The 19749-nt window shown below is 45.2% G+C and overlaps 1 protein-coding gene across 1 annotated transcript in view; it reads left to right on the forward strand.

Annotated features, from left to right (window-relative positions):
• Positions 1–1358: 1358 nt before the first annotated feature.
• Positions 1359–19749, forward strand: part of PCDH15 (protocadherin related 15) — a gene marked incomplete at its 3' end in the record, with an annotated part of 626608 nt that continues 608217 nt past the window's right edge. Inside the window, exon 1 of the mRNA XM_079312511.1 lies at positions 1359–1512. The remainder of the gene's footprint in view (positions 1513–19749) is intronic.

The raw sequence follows: 19749 nt of genomic DNA on the forward strand, positions 1-19749 counted from the left end.
GATTGGTTATTAGGATTCCAAAGGAATTAGCAGGGACCTGTGAAAGTATTTGGGGAAGAACAGATTTTACTCAGCTTCCGTGCAGAAAATTTTGGTTCCTACTTCTACGTTGACTTTTGGATGTGAGAGAATATTGAAACACTCAAGATTTACATGGTTATCTTCACGTGAAAGGTCAGGAGTGATTATTTTCATTTTTAAAAGGTTTTGCAGATAGGTGTGCTGGTGGTTTTGCTGGTGGAGTTGCCCGCCCAAGTGTGAGGGAGGAGCACAGGTAAACCCAATAAAGGGGTTTGAAGGCAAGAGGGGAGGGGAGTTTGGTGTAATTAAACGGGCAAAATCGCATTTTGTGTTCATTTAGCTAAGGAAAAGCTCTTCCAGGAGAGAGAGAGCGCCTGTCCTGTTCCGGGTTGGAGATGAGCGGAGGGGGTAGGGTGAGGAAGCGAACATTTGTATTTGAAGCCAGCAGCGCTTTAGGTGCCTCTCCCTTGTGAGGAGTCCTTCCCTTGTATCGTCCATAAATGGCTGAATTAGCGCGGAGTTTGTTTGTTGGGAAATGGAGGTTTGTGCTGCTTGGGGGCAACACCTGGAGGTTTGCCCCCTCGGGGTTTCTCGTGCTCCAGCACTGAGTGCGATTGGCCCAGGTTTGTGCGGGATGCTCTCGGGGAGCAGCGGCAGCCGGCGGCGGGGTTGACCCGCCCTGCGCACCGGGCAGCCAACAGGTCCCCGCGGTGTTGATTCGCCACCTGAAACTTCACACACCGAATTCAGACGGGTAGCAGCTGAGACACTGAGCCTCCGAGGAAACAGGCCTACAGGTGGCATTTGGGGATCAGGCATCATCAGCAAACACAGCCTCGGCACTGGGAGCGCGCCGTTCCGGAGTTGGCTCAGTAAGTGCCGAGAGCGGCTTTGCCGGAGGCTCCTTCCCCGGCCCCGCGGAGCATCTCCGGCCCGGGCAGGGCGGGGGGCACGGGGTGGGAGCGCAGCGCAGCCGCGGCGGGAGGGAGGGAGGGAAGAGCGCACCCGGAGCCCCTGGCCCGCTCTGCCGTGCGCTGCCTGCCCTGGCTGCGCCCGTAGCCGAGAAACAAGTCGGGCGGTGGGGCTGCCAGGGAGTTGGTTGTGCTATCCCAGAGGAGCAGCGGCCGCGGACCAGCTGCCGAGGCAGCGATGCCCGGAGACCTCGCGAACGCTTGCTGCCTTCTTTCTCCCCCCCTCCTCCCTCCCTTCTTTTTTTTTTTTTTTTTTTTTTTTTTTTCCTTTCGCCGATGCGGGGAGGCGGGCACGAGCAGCGGCTCCGCAGCGCAGCAGCGCTTTCCCCGCGCCGGGAGCCGCGGCCGCGCCGGGGGGGCAGCGGCGGCCCCGCTCCCGCTTTCCCCCCGCCTCTGCGTAGGCACCGCCGCAGCCGCGCTGGCCCCGGCGGGCGGAGCGGCGCCGCCGCTGCCCCCGCGCCCGCACGGACCCCGCGGGCCTCGCTGCCCGTCGCCTCCGAAAGTTTCCCGGCGGAATGGGGTAAGTCGGGGGCCACGGAGGGATGCGCAGGTGGCGGGGGGAAATGCTGGATCTGCCCTGTGGCGGCTCCTGGGGCTGCCTCAGCCCGGAGGCTCCCGCCCTGCTGGGGCGAGGGCAGAGCTCCGCGGCCGGAGCCGGGAGAGCCTCCTCCAGCGAGGACAAACACCCGTCTCTTCCATCCCTTCCCCATCCGTCCCTGTCGCCAAGCAGAGGAGAGACGGTGATCTCAACTATTGTGGTGTCGCTTTGAGATGCAGGGTTAATTTGTGAGGGCCAGTAGTGACAGAAATGCAGCGCTCAGACTTTCATATCTGCGTATGGCAATGGGTGAAATAAAAGAACCCGTTAGTATTCCGCCTCTGTAATACTGGGCGCGGGAGAGGCTGCTGCTGTATCTCATTTCCGAGCTCCTTTGGGGGAAGCGGAGTAGTGCTGGGTGCCTTCCCTGCTGCCTTTTCCCGAGTGCCTCAGCCCTTCAGGCATCAGGGGAGTCCTGCGGAGGGGAGACTGGAGCCTCCTTGCCTCGGAACCGCAAAGCTGCGGAGAGACTCGGGCTCAGAGAGCCCCGGGAGCGCTTTGGGAGTGGGATTATGCGAAGGATCAGCAGGGTAACCCTGGTGCCCGGCTCCTGGTAGGTGATGTGACTCTGCTGCCTACGTTTTACACACCCCAGTGATTTTATCTATCCCTGTGGCTGATACGAGCCCTGTGTTTGAAATGTTGTGCGAACTTGAGGGATGTACGGTGAGGTCAGCCGTGGGGGCTGGAGCCTGAGAACTGAGATTACCTTGGGAAGAGCAAGACAGAGGTGTGGGTGATGTAATCAGGGGGCACACGCGGGGGAGGCAGATGCCGGCTTTCCAGCCCCTCTGCCTGTTTCGGCAGTAGCCATTAATGATGATTGGATGTTAATTCAGAGGGAGGGGTGTGATAGTCGAAGGGATTTTTGGATGCAAACCAATTCCCGTTGACTCATTTGGGCCCCGCCGAGGTGTGGGGGGAAGCCCCTGTGTTTGCAAGGCGGGTTGCTCCTACTCCCATCATCAAAAGTTAAGGTGGAAACATTTCCGTGTCTGTTCCCACCCACCCCCTGACGGGAGGAGGTTCGCGACATATAAATTTCTCAGACTGCTCTTTGGGCTGTCTGCTTGTTAAGCAAATACGTTTCTCACTTCTACTGAGAACAGTTTTGCTCTCTGATGAGTGGAAACTGAGGAAAAAGAGACATTTAAAAATAAAATCAGACTGTATAGCTGGAGTGGTAAAGCAAATGTTCTCGAGATCCCACGTAACAAGCTGGGGATGAATGCAAACTGTTCCTGCCGTGTAACTTCTCCAAATTCATTTCTCTCTGGGAGATGCGATCTCCTGCCTCCCAGCAGAGTCTGGGCTGCATGGGTCACGGAATGGAGTGAGGGTGCTTCTCCCAGCTCCCGAAGGGGCAGCGGGAACGTTCTGGCATTGCTGCAGGAGTGACAGCCTTGTCACATGCATAATCCGGCACCTGCAGCAGCGGCATGAGAGCCCGCCCTGCTTTCAACTTTCTGCTGTGTTAGAACTTTGCAACATTTGAAGCAGGTTACTCCCAAATCGGGTACTACTGGCTCTCCCCTCTTGCTTCAGCTGCTGTGGATGTGGCAGGCTCCCTTATGTCACCTCTGGAAGGCACAGTGACTGTCATATGTGCTTAATTTTCAGGGGAATGACCCTGGACAGGTAAAGGGACACTTAAATCAGACTTGCTCCTGTTTTTATTCAAAGTTTCATGTGCCGCCTTTCCTATCTTTTTGTTTGTTTGTTTGTTTTTTTAAACTTCCCAGTGACAACATGTGCACATATCTGGAAAAGTGTAAGAGTATATTAATTCCTCTGACAAAATGGGAGTGGTCTGTAGAACAACCTGCTAAACACCTTCAAAAGTGAGTGCTAGTTCAGTGTGCATTTTGCAGATGAAGAGGTTCAGTCAGCTTTGTGAGACCATGGTAATCACTCATTCCTTCTTCAGTGAAGCATTGTATCAGCTGTGTAAATGAGCTTCTCAGATCTGGGCTCTGATTTTCTGTTCAGGCTGAAATGGAAGCCTGAAGCACAAAGTGTTGAGTTGCTGCTGTCCATGATATAGATGAGTGGGATAGGCTTGGGGTTTGTGGCTGTTTGGGACAGCTCCACCACAGTGCTGGGTGGGCACCTGCTGTAGACTGAAGCTTTGTGCTTCAGGAGCTGCTACAGGACTGATTCAGGGGTACAGGGCTTTGCCAGGCCTGACAGAAGAGCGTGGATGCCAGACAGGAGTTACAGCTTGGATTGAGTTCTTTTTCCTCAATTTACAAAATAAACTTCCACATAAGTTCCTTATGTATTGCTATTGGCCCCTGGACACTTCAGGAACCACATTTTTTCTTGGTGGGATGCATCCTTAAAAAACAGTCTCCCTCACTTGCTGATGCTTTCCTTCTTCCCATGCCTTAGCAGCCTGAAATCCATGGAGATTTATCCCTGAAACCTGGGACTTAAGTACTTTTTTAACAGCTTCAAACGAGGGACACAAGTTGTTAAAACTCTGCTTGTGCTTAGCAAGCAGGTGGAGGAAACAAAACCAGTAGCTTTGCACTTTTCCTTTCATGTCTTTAGTAAACTTCTGGTAGCAATTAGGCCTTAAATCCAAATGCTCTTAAACAGGAAAATAATATGAACAGTAGCTTTCCTTTTTTTGTTTATTGTTGTTTTTTTTTTTTTTTAATATTTGTGTCTGCATGTAGGACCCTGTCCAGCAAGCAGCAAAATCTGAAAACAGGAAATTTAAATCTGCTTAGTTTTAACTATAAGTCTGATATAAAACCATTGGTTTGGCAAAGAGAACCTTTATACCTGTGAAGGTTGTTTTTGGAATATTATTCATCCAAGCTTGAAGTAAACTTCAAGACTTCTGACAAAATGAAGCATTGGGTTTTTGTGTGTGAACCAGCTGTTTTTCTCTTAAACTTAGAGTGTGCAGATGAAAACTGATCTGTTAGCCAATTATTATTTACTTCTTGATACTTGAAACATGTAGAGGGGTAACTGAATTGTGGAAGCTTGAAATCTGGACCAAGCCAAAGTGCTGCTTGGCAATTAAGCCCAAGTTTGCTTGTTCTGCCCTATTAATAGTTCATGAATTCAGTGTCTGAACCTCAGAAAACAGTACTTAAAGTGGCAAGGATTATTGCTCAAAATCCTGCAATCAGAGCTTGCTGTTTTAATTAAAAATAACTAATCAACTGATTGATGAAGGGAAATAAAGGTGCCTTGCAGGTATATATTAATTTTGCTCCTACCAGAGGATTCTATGTGATGCATTTGTTGATGTGAAGTCTTTGGGGGAAGAGACATTGAGTGCCTAAAAAGCTTGTGCAAGCACAGCAAAGCAGGCTTCTGGGAGAGTAGATGCTCCTGCAGCTTTGCATGCTTAGGTGATTTATTACAGTAGTCTTGACAATCATTACTAACTCAGCAGTAGTGGGAGGGGGTGTGTTTTTGGCAGTTCAGGAAGTGGATGTCATCCCCTGGAAGTGGCTTGGGCTGTTCCTGAGCTGTTAGGGTTAAGATGACAGGCTGTCCTTGGGCCACTGGATATCTGGCTGGACTTTTATCAAGCTGTATCTCCAAAGAAAGTGGAACAAGTAGTTCCGATGGCTGGTGACAAACCTCTGAAGGAAGACCTGAAGTGACTTAAAAGAGTGTCTGTTTTCTACATCTAAATCTACTGATCTGACCTCCTTATGGCCCCTCAGCTTTGTGTGTGAGAGGGAGAAGGGCTGGCTCCCTGGATTCACTTGGGAAGGGAAGGCCAGTAGTGAGAAGGGTGATGTACAGCTGGAGTGGGGCTGCAGAAATTTGACTTTGTCAGTGTGATTGCCCTCAATCCTTGGTTAATCCCAGAATCCCAAAATGCTCTGGGTTGGAAGAGACCTTGAAACCCGCCCTGTGCCATGTGAAGGGATATCTTCCACTATCCCAGGTTGCTCCAAGCCCTGTCCAACCTGACCTTGGATGCTTCCAGGGTGCAGCAAACCCCAGCACTGCTGAACTGAGATGAGCAAGGGAGCCTCTCTGCCTGTGTGGGAAAGGCAAGGGAAAGTATTAATTGTTGTTTGTTTGTTTTGGCTGCATGGGAGGAACTTTGTCTCTGCTGGCAGCCTCTTGCAGGGGCTTTGGAGAGCAATTAGAGGCCCAAAGACATGAGTGGTGGACCTCAGGAAGCTGCAGTGACAGCAGATCTGGGATGAGCCAGGTGCCAGTCAGGTTCTCCTACCCTTTAGACAATACCCTTGCCCAAGCTGTGCTGGCTCATACTGGGTATAACCACTGGGAAATAACACTCCAGTAGGAATTTGCATTGCTGGCATCAAGATTGCAATCTTAGCCTAAAGGTGAACAAAGGAATCCTGGGCTTTCTCCCAGTTTTCCTTCTAACTTCAAACAAACCAAGCTTGCCTGTCCTGGATGTTTGCCTGAGGAAGGGCCATGGACTTTTGTCCTTCTCCAGCTTGTTTTGTCTGTCATCAAACAATGACCTGCAACACAGAAAAAGACAGTTCTGGTTCAAATAAATTCCCTGGAATAGTGCAGTCTGAAGGGCAAGGGAAAAAAGCAGCAGAGGGAGGTTCAAAGGGAAGTGCCACAAAGGCTGCAGCTGTTTTCTGTCACTGAAGTGCTCCCTTATTTTTTTTAATTTAGTTCATACGCTTCATTTTCTAACCCGAACAAACCATTTGAGGCATTGAGAGAAGAAAGTGAGGTAAAAAGGCAAAGCTGACTGATTAAAGCTGGTGGAAAGATTTCTGGGAGCAGTTTGGGAAAGATGCAAGGAGAAAAATATTCCTGGTAAAACATTTTGAGGAGCCATCTTAGAGTAGTGAGTCCTTTCTAAAGTAAAGATTATGTTTAAGAATTGAAATGTTGCTCTTGTTGAAATGATTTAATTAGTGTGAGACAAACATACAACCACTGCTTTTTACAAGTGCTTTTTATTAATTTGGTGGTTGGTAAGTCAGATTTGGATAAGAATTTGTGCCTAAAATAGCTTTGTTTTTTTCCAGAAGTGTACATTAGCACACATTTCTGCTTAAAACCAACCCAAAAAAATTCTGTATTTACTGCTTAGGACCCAGGTTGTAAGAAGAAAGGTGTAAATAGCACTGTCTGAGGATCTGGGTGTGATAAGGGTTGGTGCTATATGTCCATTTTCCAGACTTCTTATTATAACTGAGAAACCTTCCTGCACAGCCAGGTTGTTTCATTCACTTTGTTCATGTGCTGATTGCTGTATTTACTTCATTCACATGGTTCCTTCTCACATATTTTAAACAGATAAAAATGCTCCTTTGTTTTCCATTCAAATTCCGGTTCAGTGTCCAGCCATTGGAGGGTTTTGGTGATTTTTTTCCTTTTGCATGAGCTATATGACTGCAATCTGTTACACTACATTTCATGTGGTGCTTTTGACAAAAACATGAATACTAATCCTGCTATGAAGAGTGATTTGAATGGCTAATTGCAACATTTTCAGTTTCCCCCTCTGAATTTGGAGAAGCAGCACTCCTGTCTCAGTGGGTGCTGTCTTCCACTGGGCAACTGCATGATTGACTTTGTCAAGAGGGAGAGAATTCCTATAATCTGATGGTCTGGGTGTGCTGGGAGCTAGCCCAAGGAATGCTCCATATGGATTTTAGGAGCTCTTTGCCCTCTCCTAGCACCGTGTGAGTGTATAACGCCAGGTTTCTCTGATATCCATGTTATGGGAAACAGCAGAATTCAAAACCAACAGTTCTAGTGAAATATCAGCATATTCCTTGGACTGGCAGCTCCAAACACTGCTGGGGTGACATTGGGCATCTTTGTGCTCCCTCCTTGGAGATCTTGGTGTGAGCTTGGCCTGTTTGCAGGGCTGTTTCCCTAGTCAAACAAACACCCCTTTCCCTGCTCCCATCACAGGAGCTGTTGGAACTTCAGGGATGATTTTACAGCACTGGGCAGGCAGCACCTGGAATATGGATTGGAAGTGGGCTTGGCAGGGCTGGATTTGCAGCTGGATTTTGATCCTGGAGATCTTTTCCAACCAGGATTCTATGACGATGATTATTATCATGATTATGTACAAAAGGAATCTTTTTCTAAAAAGAGAATTCCATTTTGTCTTTTGGGGAGTAGGTAAAGAAGAAAATATTGTTAATGTACTTTTGATTGAGCTTTCATTAAAGCTCATTCATTCTTTTTGAATGTTTCCTGTAAATAACGAATATTTCAGTGTGGCTGCACTCCAAGGTTACACTCTTGAGTACTATGGCAGATCCTTATTCCCAGGATTCTCCCCTGAACAGAACTGTGCTTCACCAACAAATTGAATTGATAGATTATGAAGGTTTTTTGGTTTTCTTCTTCCAGTTTTTGCACTTTTGAGCTTGTAGTAACTTGGGAACCTTTGGTTTCTGGTGGTGTGTTCAACAATACAAAATAATTTGGGGCTTTTTCTCTGCTCTTGTCTGCAAACAGAGACTGCAAGTTTGAGGAAATTGTTTGTGAGGCAGCACCGTGGGAGTAATTAGAATATGGTGTATTTAATTTTAATTGTTGCAACTAGAATGAGTGCAAACTAGAAATGAAACCCACACTCTAATGGAATTAGGTTTTGTGACACTTCAGTGGCATGTTTATGACAAGGAAAAATGAACAACTTGATACAGAAATAGACTGCCATTGAATTTTTTTTTTTTTTTTTTTTTTTGGTTCCTGTCAAAGAAAGGGGAGGGAGATAGATGTGTGAGCACAAGTTAAATTCAAAGAAGCACTGACTGGTTTCTGAATCCATTTAGCTTATGGAATTTCAAGTTACTTAACATTCACAAATAGAATCTTTAAATCTCTTAAGAGCAGTCTGAACTCTGTTACTCAGATGTCCACTAGAATGAAATTGTTCATAAAAATGAAATTGCTGCAGTTTTGATAGTCAAGGAGCTTTCCAGGGCTATCATTTTATTTAAGTTTTTGGACTTTTTACTTTCTAGGTGTCCAAATCAATCATAGAACAGATTATAACCTTCTTCAGCAGCCTTCCTTTGCAACTTTTTCACAATTTTGTTGCTTTCTGAGAGCAATGCTTTTCACTGGAATAAAACTTGCAGTTTAGGGAAAAAAAAAATCTTTTAACAGTTAATGTGAAACAAGGTTATTTGTGTAAGTCCTTATACCTGAGGCAGATCTGGAAAAATGCACCCGGTGAGTTTCAGATGGTTTTGGTTTTTAAGGAAATACAGCCTTGGTGAACCACAGGGCTCATAAAATTCACTTTGTATTTTGAAAAACTCCAGGGAATGAGATGAGTTGGAGTAGGAGAGGAGTGCACAGCCCCCAGGAATTCCCCAACAGCTTCTGTAGTATCCTTGTGCCTGGCAGCTTCCTTGGGAAGCAGAGGGGAGAGAGGGGAAGAGGCTCCTGGTGGATGGTGTTTCTCCTTTCTGCAGTTGCTCTGGATTTATCTAGAGGTTTCTGTGGATGAGGGGAGTTCAGCAATATGGCAGCTACAGCAGGATAGGAGGGCTGGCCACCACTGTGGCCTGTGTTCATCTGGGAAGGAAGCTGGGGGGACTGAAGCTACTGAATAGATGAATCAAGCTGCTTATGAAATTCTTAATAGATGGAGGCTTTGTCCACTGGCACTGCAACCTGCTTCCCTTTTGGCTTTATTTCTTCCTGATTATAACCTCAAACAGCAATGAGGCAATGGAAGACAGTGCCTGCATTGCCTCATTGAAGTGAAAGGGCAGAGGATTATTGAATCCCTTTAAAACTCCTTTTTTTTTTTGGGGGGGGGGGTAGTGGCTGGTTACAATGATCTCCCTTAGAGTCTTTGACAATTTTCATATTCTAATATCTTTGAAGGCAAATTAAAAAAAAAAAAAAAGATACAAAAATAAAGTCTTCCAGCTCCTGAGGGAGTCTCAAACTAAAAGGATTCATCCATCAAAAATATGGATGTTATGTCCTCTTGCCCTTCCACAATTTTCAGGATAGTGACAAGTTTATGACTTGGGCTTCCAGCCACAGAGGATGTCATTGAGGGCATGAAATTCCAAGTTTTTTCCAAGGATATCCTTGTATAACTCCTGTGAAGGAAATGAGCAAGTTGTTTTGGTGGCACAACAGGTAACTTTGATGCTGTAAAATCAACTCAGTCTCTTGAGCCATGCACAGCTGATAAAAGTGGACACTTCTTGGATAGAAATGGATCAGTTCAGGGCAATTGTTGGACTGGTTTGAAACTAATTCAGAAATGAGGCTGGCATTGGTTGTGCCAGAGGTAGTCCCTGAGAGTTGGTAGTGATTTGGTGGGGACATGGATAGCTGAAGAGAAAGTGTCATGTAACTAGAAATTTTTTCTAATCCTAAATTAGCACTGAGTAACCTGGATATTGCTGTAGAATTCTTCCATCTGTGTGTTTTAGAGTGAAGCAAGCCTTTTGCTCGGTGTAAAAACCAACAGCTACAATTCATGGAATCCCAGACTGGTTTGGGTTGGAAGGGACCTTCAGGCCCATCCAGTTCCCCCCTCTGCAATGGGCTGTCAAGCCACTATCCCAAGCTGCTCCAAGCCCTGTCCAACCTGGCCTTGGAAACTTCCAGGGGTCCAGAGGCAGCCACAGCTTCTCTGGGCACCCTGTGCCAGAGCTTCCCCAGCAACAATTCCTTCCTAAAATCCAATCTAATCTAATGCCCTGCTCCTGGCTCTGTGCACAAATATCTCTTTCCCCGTGTCATTAAGGTCTTCACCTTGCTTTTGGAACACTTGAGGTAGTCTGGGAGATGTCCAGGGTGCTGAAACGACAGAACTAAGGTCACTCAGCAGGGAGAGAGTCCCCGAGACAGGAACATCTCCAGATGTTTCTAAGTAGAGGGGCTTTATATGAAATGCAAAATAAATGATTTTTTTTTTAATTACATGTAGTTACAGAAAAGGCATGCAAAGACTAAAAATAATGCAATCTATCACTGAGGTCCCTTTGTGAGCAGACAAGCTGAAACTCTTGTTAATGTGCTGGTTTACTCACAGAAATGCTCTTTGCCTTTCACTCAGTCTCCTGATCAAATTTTAACAGGAGGTTTGACATTTACATGACATTCACATCTGTAGGCACACTGTTTCCTTTTCCCCACTGCTCTGTTTTCTCAGAGTTAACATTCTGCTGGAAGCAGTGAGGGGGATTGGAGAAGAGAGCCAGCAAGAAACGATCACTATAATAAATTGGTTGTGTTCTCCAGGCTGGCTACAACTATTTCAGCCTGCTGGAGGGGTGGGGAAAAGTCTTTAACCCATGAATTTGTGGCAGTTTCTGTGGCATTATCCAACAGATTGCCTGGCCACGGGCCCCCTGTTGCTTTTAGCAGAAGGAGTTGTGCAGGGTTAGGAATAACATGCTGCTGGTATGGATCTCGATGAGGCTGTGGGACTCAAGAATTTGAGGAGCTGGATACCTGGGATTAGGCTGTAAAGCCCTCAGAGAAGGATGAGGGTGGTTGATGCTCAGCCAGAGAGTCTCTTGCTGAGCTGTCTGGAGACCTTGGAAAGACAGCAGGGATGAGCCAGAGACAGTGTCTTGCTTGGAGTGTTGAGGATCTATAGGAGCTCCAACAGTACTTTACATTTTACCTGTTTTTATGGATATATCCAGTTGTGAGTGCTTAAATGCTCTCCAGAGCCTCCTAAAAGCCATGGAGCCACTTTTTGCTTTGGTTCTGCTCAAATCAGAACTGATAGAGGGGTGTGTGTTCCATGGGCATGCAAGAGTAGAGTGGTTTTATGGAAAATGGGGGCATTCCTGTGCTGAAGATGTTTTGTTGCATGCAAAATAGGAAGGACATGGAAACATAGAAGTTTGGATGTGAAATCTGAAGCAGGCACTGAAGGAGTGCAGCTGCCCTGAGCACAACCAATACCATGCTCAGAAGGATTAATCTACATTGCCATATAAAATGAAGTTGTATTTTCAGATGTTTCTATTTCCCCAGTCTGATGGCCACAGCTTTCTGGGGAGCTGTATGCCAACCTTGCCCTGTATGTTTTTTAATAACTGTGTATGTGATTCAATCTTATTTTCAATTCCATCATAACAGTATCATGTCTGTCAGGTGGATTTAGTGGTCAAATTAGTAGCATCTCTTTAAAAAATGCATCCAAATGGAGCTACTTAAAAATAAAAATTCATATGTTTCTCAGATCATAGGGTCTAGAATTGTTGGCAGTGGCTTGTTCTCCTGTGGTTAGCATGGAGGAATATTTAGATGTTTTAGCTGACCCATCCTTATATAATTTCAGGCAGGCCATGGACTTAAAATTTTGTTAAGAGCACAAAGTGTGCTTTGCTGGTAGGTCTTAAGATACACAGTCAGTTCTTCATTTCTTCCCCCTTTTTCAATCTCATTGCAACAACATAAGAAGTGTGTTGTTCCACTGTTGTTATATTTCTTTTCACAGAAAGTAAAAAAAAATCACCTTTGTATACTTGGGAGAAGTGTCAGAGCTCCAATTATACAATAATGTAAGTTGGGAGGTGGTGAAGCACAGCTAATGAATTTTGGACTCTGAAATCAGTTATAATGAGGAACTCAGAACCTGGAAAATCATTTTTGAGAACTGCTAGAAACAAACACAGCACTTCTTACCTGCAAGGCTGGTTGTTGTTTCCAAGGTAGGCAGGCATGTCTAATGGCAAAAGATTGGTCATTAGATTTTAATCTGCTGGGATTGATGCACATCCTGGCTGCTTTGGAAATGGGTGAAATTAGTGAGCAGGAGGTAAAAACTGGATCTTATCTCTTCAAATTTGTTCTGAGGTAGTGATCCAAAGTCTTGTTCCCCATGTTCTGTGCCATCTCTGCTATTCAGTGTTGTTGTATCTGCTTTTTCAAAGAGTTTCATTGCTCTTTCAAACAATGCAGGCTTTAGCTTCTTGTTTTGTTTTTGTATAAAAATCTCCTTTTTTTTTTATGGGCTTAAAATAGAAAAAAAAAAGGGGAAAAAATTAAAGAAAACCAAGATCATCTGCTGTTTTTGCAACAAGACTATGAACAACAGAACTGTGGAACACTGGTCCAAGACAGTCTTTAAAACAGGACCCTTGGCAGGGTCTTTCTAAGAGATCACTTGTCCTGGATTCTTCAAAAGGCGTTTCTGATGGCTCTTCTGTGGTCACCTGTGCCTTTCTCCTTCCTGAGCTCAGTTTGCTTTCTACCTTTCTTGACTGATCATTTAGAAAATCGTTTCCTTCAAGTGCTCAAATAACAAGTGTCTGTGTTGTTAAAATTCTCATGGGAATTCAGTGCTTGAGGGGACCATTGAGCCTGCCTGGCTGAACATTCCCTCTCACAAAACAAAGCATGTCATGGGTAATATTCCCTCTCTCAGCCAAAGGCTGATTGCTCAAATTACTCTGCCTATCTCTTACAAATTATGCTTATTTAAGACCCATATATTCAAATCTGTTATTGTGCCAGCGTTGTTCTCTTGCTGAAGTAGTTTCCTGCCCTCTTTGGTGTCCCCTGCTTCCACAACATATTCTGGAGAGAGGGATTATGTTGCTTTTTTTTCCTGTGATTTCCCAGAGTAAGCAACCTTTTTCTTGTGAGACCTGCTCTGCTCCCAGCAGCATCAAGAGGTGTGAGCTGAGGCTTCATCTGGGACTTGAGGATTTTCTGCATTTAAGGACTTGTTAAATAGAAGAAAAGCTCAGTATTTTGGAGCTGTGTGGGCAGTATGCAAATGTGTTGTTCCCAAGAATTAAACCAAACAATTTCCCCTAACATTTGTAGTGAGAAAAGTGTGGCTTCTCAGGGTTGAAGGTACATTATCAGAGGAGAGTTCAGCAGGAACTGCAGAGATAGGGCAGGGGAGAATGGATTCAAATTGAAAGAAAGTAGGTCTAGATCAGATATTGGTAGGTTCTTCTTCCTCACCACCCTCACAGGGCACAAAGAAGCTGTGGCTGCTTCTGGATCCCTGGAAGTGTCCAAGGTCAGGTTGGATGGGACTTGGAGCATCCTAGGATAGTGGGAGGTGTCCCTGCCCATGGCAGGGGTGGGATTGGGTGGGCTTTAAGGTCCCTTCCCACCCAAACCCTTCCAAAGTGCTGCTTAGGGAAATGCTGTGAAGAGCTAATATCCTCCCTTCCCTCACTCTTCAAACAGCCTGCACAGTGGAGAAACACTATGGAAAATTGGGGCAACTCTTCTGTCCCCAGCCACCCCAGTCTCTGGGCCCCTTCTTGGATAAAAGAGGCAGGACCAGTTACACTGCAGCCTTGCCTGGTTCAGAGCAGTTTAAATGCTCAGCATAGCCTGAGCTGGTGGTCTGACCTGCACACCCAGTCCAGCTGTGCAAGTGTCTCATCATAATTCCATGGGGTGTGCTGATGTGGGCATAGATCCCTCTCTGCTGGGCTCATGGGAGAGTTTCCAGGGTGTGTCTGGTTCTGAGCAGGCTTGGTTGAGTTGGCTGTGGTGCCACAAGTGCACAGGCCAGCACCTGTCAGGATACCTTCACCTGATTTGTGGTCACGTGCAGTACTATTTAGAAATATCCTGCTGAGCCCTCATAAAGCAGCCTGGGTTCCTTGTGGTCAGGGCTGGGGCTGGAGCTAAAGCCTGCTCACATTGGGATCAGTCTTTTTGGAGGCAGCACTTGGCACTGTGCCTTTTTTCCTGGTGCTCTCCTGCAGCATCCTGCTGGCTTCACTTGAGCAGAGACAGCTGGGGTGGTGTGTGGGTAATGAACTTTTCTAGAGCCTCTGTGCAGAGACAGGCACAGCTTAGAAGCTCTAGAGGAACAAACTCTGGTATGACTTTTATTTGAGTGGACTAACACCCACTGTGCTGCTTCACACTGCCCAGGGTGTTTCTGCAGGCCAGGGGAGCTGTGCTAGAGCCCTCCCCCAGGCTTTTTCCTTTGCATTTGCATTCCCTTTCCCCTCACACCAGTCTTCAAGTTCCGCTTTTTTCTGGAAAATGTCCCCTTTAGGATATTGTACCAAATACGTTGCTACAGTTCCAATGATGGGAGAAACATCACATCAACTTTATTTATTGCTGCCTCAGGAGGGCTATTTTGAGAAGCTGTTGTATTTGTTGGATGCCTGTGGGTCTTGGGCAGTGAACTTGTCTCATGTTTGCCAGTTCTTCACTGACCTGTTCATCTTTTAGCATGGTCTTTCCTTCCAAAACTCTGTGTGCATGGAATTTAGACATACAAACATAGCTGTTTAGAATTTTTTCCCCCTGTTTCCTACTTGCCCTGTTTCCACCCCCTCCCCTCTCTTTTCCCCCGACCAAAAACTTGTGTTCCCTATGCTGTGACCAGTTACACTATTCATGTTTTGTAACAGTCTGGCTCTGCCACTTTCAGTGCCTTGAACTTGTTCAGTTTTTCTTCCCCTGAGTGGTTACCCTCATTAACACCTGTCTACCCTCAATTTCTGGCATAAGTGCACATCCTTCATAAAGCTTCCCCCCAGTTTTTGCAGAACTGTTTTTAAGACCCTGCTTTTCCCTCTTCTGTGAATATATGACAGAGCAAGGAAAAGACACCTCATCTCTGTGTCTGCTGCTCTTCTGGCCTCAGGTTGAACAGCTCATTTTGCTCCAACCTCAGCCTTTTGCTGCAGGCCATGGTGACATCCTTCCCGTCATACAGAGGAGAGGATGGAAGCAAATGTCTCCAAGTGGAACACCACTGAAGTGTAGGAGTGTTTTGATATGTGTTACTCCCCCTGGACTACTGTATGGCTATCACCGTTAATTTTAATTTTGCTCCAGAGAATTTCATCCAATGAGAGAAGAAGGAATTGAAACTTTCAAAGTGATGTACATGAAAATAACTTTCACTTTCCCCATTGTACTGGGAGCTATCTATGGAGAACAATGCTGGTGGCTCAACAATTTTGGGGAAAATCTGAATTTAAAAAGCTCTTCCCTGACAGCTGTGTCCAAATACAGGCTTTCCTCTGGCTTATAACTGCTCCACAATGGCAATTCCAGCCTGGCAAAGAGGACAGATTGAGGAGTACAGGAGCTGCAGATCCCTCCTCTTAAATTACATAGCAGGGTTACCTGGACCCTTCTCAGCTTTCCCCCAGTTATTGCTTCCAAGAGCTGAGCATTTTTAATAGTATTTTAATTTTCTCCATATTTTTAAAACCCTCAAGAAGCACCAATCAGAAGGACCATTAGCACCTCAGCTCTGGACTAATGAGTAGCACAACTTGTGTGCTGGAGGTATCGATTTTTCTCAGCTCCAGTTGCATTTCTCCCTTGAATTCTTTGTGTTCTCCCTTCAACTGTGCTGGCTGTTTACTCACAGAACACCCGAGTGAGGAGAAGATGAACTGCTGGGATTCTGTTGCTCAGGCATTGATGCATTGCCTCTCCCTTTGTGTTCTTTAAATGCCAGAAATCCCCTGCTTTTATTTGGAACATCTTTTTAATCTCTTCTTTCATCCATAAAGAAAATGAAGAGCTGAGTTCAACAGTTCTCCTTTTTTTCTCCCTGAATGTGTTTCTTTCCCTTCAGTGGCACCTTTCTGGTATGTTCCATCTCTGAGAAAAAGGCAGAATTTATCCTGTATTTGTGTATGAGGATAAATTCCCTTAGGTTTTTTTCATCAAGTAGTTTCATGTACGTACTTCATCAGGATTTCTGGATTTTGAAACAGTCATGAATTTGTCCTGACCTTCATTTTATCTGTGTGACATCAGGAAAACAAAAGGATCTAAATTAACAGTAACAGTGAATAATGCTATCTAAATTGAAGAATAAAGTGGAAGAGGATAAACTATCTGTAAATGCACTGGTAAAATGCCCTGAAATAGGCTGCTTACCTTCTTTTTTTTGATGTATTGCTTTTTCTGAGACAAATACTTATTCCTTAAAAGCAATTTCAGATTCGTTTATCCTTGCAGAATATAACTTCCCCCTCTAACATCTCTTGTGGCTAAAATAATATTTTGGAGGAAAATATGTGTTAAAAATAACCTTAAATTTAACTTTTTGCTGCCCCACTGTGAGGTTGTTTTTTTTTTTTTTTTTGAGGTAGGAGTTGAAGCAGAATGGTTTTATGATGTCTGTGCTAAAGCAGAATCAGCTACTCCCTCTGTCCCTGCTCCCAGTTCTAGAACTGGGTGATTTTGATGCCTTTCTTACATTGTATGTCAAATCCAAATGATGTTAAAGCTTCTCTTTTCACATCAGCCTGTTCCCAAAGCATATTCTTAATACTGGGTTAGAGGACAGATTCTGGAGAAACTCTGCAGAAAATAGCATACATTCTGCAAGGCATGCTTTGGTTTGACTTGTCAGTCATATTTTTTACATCATTTGTTCAAAGGCATAGTTTAAACACAGACTTAATGTGGTTTTGGTGGTTTGTTGGTTTTTTTTTTTTTTAATAAATAGTTTTTAGGGTTGCATTTACTTATTTCCCAAGTTGTGTTAGTGTAGTTTATATAAAACTGGCAGAGTGCAGTGTTTTGCACTTCTCATCTTGGAACTTTGACTATGAAATAATTAGAAATTATCCAAAGTTGCTCAGGTTGGAGCATCCTGGTCTATGGAAAGTGTCTCTGGCTGTGGCAAGGAGTAGGACTGGGTGCTGTAAGGTCCCTTCCAACCCAAACCATTTGAAGTTCTGTAAAACTTAGGCTTTTTTAAAAAGTGGCTTATTATTGGTGAGTTCTCTCCTTACTTATACCTCTGTTTTAGGATGTTCCTTTGCAAAAGAATTGAGAAGAGCCATGTTTCTCCATGCTAGATGTGGAACACTTCTACCTTCTTACATGGTTCAGAGAAAGAGAAAAATGATGCTGCTGCTAAGTGTTAGGAGAGACCACAGCTCAGGGAAAGGCAATGTAGCGACAAAGAAATTAAGTACAGCTTCAGAAAGTCAAATGTCTTGTTAAGTCTCGGCAGAAATCAATAAGAGCTTTTGAGAATGGTGGTATTGAGCATTCTATTTTGAGAAATACTTGTGTCTCTGGAAAACCAGAGCAAATGGCTACAGCAGGGATGCAGATGAATTTTGCAGTAACTTTTTCTAGCTGGACACATTGGGAATCAGCCCTTCTGTGCTTCTCAAGCCATGCTGAGGTTTCCAGGCACCTCTTGGCACCTTGGCTGGACAGTTTGGGGGGATGTGTACCTGGTGATCTCTGCAACTGCCTGAAAGGAGGTTGTGGTGAGGTGGGGTCAGGCTCTTCTGTCATGTCTCGTGAGAGGATGAGAGGAAATGGCTTTATATTGCACCAGGGGCTATTCAGATCAGATACTAGGGGGGAAAAAAAAATCACTAAGGGAGTAGTCAGGCACTGGGATGAGTTGCTCAGTGTGTTGGTGGAGTCACTGGGGGGATGTGATTTGGGGGCGATGATAGTGGTGCTGGAGAGAGGGTTTGTGGCCTTATAGGTGTATTCCCCCCTTGGTGACTCTGACAAGAGCCCTGTCTGTGAGCTGTGCTCACCCTGAGCCTTGAGGGGACTTGTCCCCAGGTCCCCAAGCAGGTCACTGCAGCTCCCAGAACCATCAGCCTGCAGGGTCTCCAAGGTCTTGCTGCCCTCCCCCACCCCATTAGCAGTGCTCTCATTTTACAGAGAAGTAAATGATCCTGGTTTTTCCATTTTCATTAAGCTCAGCGTGACGTCAGTTCTGACGTGGCCCTGGTTGAGAAACATTTGGCTTGAACCACTGAAAGTGCTGGTTCTGAGCTGTTCTCCAGTTCTCCCTCTTCCATCCCTGCTCACACTGGAACTGCTCTTTCTGGGGATTTGGCCAATGCTGCTCTAAGTGGAGAACAGGAGAAAATCCTGGAAAGAAACTGCATTTTCACAGTGCCTTGGTTACCCACAGCTGCTGGTTCTGCTGTTTGATGCAGTAGCAGCTCCTCTCTGTGTGGAGGCCTCATCTTCTTGGAAAGAAGTGCTCCAGGCTGCAGGAGGGCAAGTAGGTGATTTGAATTTTTGTGTCTCAGTGATGCACTGTGCTGCCCTTTGTGGGAGGAGTATCTACATGCCTGCAGCAATGAAACTTATATTGAGAAATAGGAGCAAATGGTGCTGAAGTCAACTGAAATAGGAGTTGGACTTTGTGCCAAATTGCAAACTGTGGGTCTCTCAATCATTTCTCTACAGAGAGCAGCCTATAACAAAGATTACTTTGCTGTGAGACCCACAGAAAAATATCTCTTCTCTTGAACTTATATCAGTTAATGATACAAATCTGCTGATGGCTGGGAGTATTTATTTGCTGTGAAAAAAACCTGTTTATGTTGCACTGAGCGTCACGGTTGACTAGCAGGTACCAGGATTGTGTATTAGGAATGTAATGATCCTGGGACATGCATTATTGACATGTCCCAGTTCCAGGAGCATGTCAACATTTTCTGTAGGATTCCAGGTGAGTTGGAAGGAGTTTGAATATTGCCAGCCCAGCTAAGATGCTGGAGGGCACTGGAAGAGCCTGATGGGGCAGGGAAAACCAGCTTAACTCCAGGACAGAAACTTTTTAGGGCTCAGTTAGAGCCCTAAAGAAGATGTGGTTTCACTTAGCTTTTCCAACTGTGGCAGCAGGTCCTGTACCTGGCTGCCTTCTTAGTGTGGAGGGCAGAACTGTTGCATTAGTTTTGCTTTTCTTGTTTCCTCCCAGTGGGGGGAAAGACATGTCTTCAAATGAGCAGGTGTATATTTTCATAAGCCCCAAGCATTCCTTTGTGGATGAAAGAGTTGTAAAACATCTGAAAGCTATTTTCTTTGACATGAGCTTCTCTGTTAAAAGAATGTGGGGAATAATTTCTTATTCAGGCTGAAGCAGATGAAATTGTTACAATGTTTTGATGTAATGGACTGTATGAAATGGATATTTGGGCCTTTCTAAATAAAATGCTTTTGGATCATGTTTGGAGCTGTGAACTGACTCTGATTGAACTATACACAAATACACAGAATAATACCTACAAGAAAGAAAGGAAAATTTCCTTCAATATGCTGGCAAATGTGTGCTAGTATTGAACAGAGTGAGTTTAAAGGGAATTGGCCTTTTGATTTTGGGGTGAGGAATATGTTGTTTGGTGGTGGTATGTGAGTAGTGGCATTGTGGAGTCCTCATCCCTGGAAGTATTGAAAAAACATTATGGACTGGCACCTGAGAACAGGGTGGGTGTGCTGGTT

The sequence above is a fragment of the Erithacus rubecula genome (genome assembly GCF_903797595.1).
Source record: "Erithacus rubecula genome assembly, chromosome: 9".
Classification (NCBI taxonomy): Eukaryota; Metazoa; Chordata; class Aves; order Passeriformes; family Muscicapidae; genus Erithacus; species Erithacus rubecula.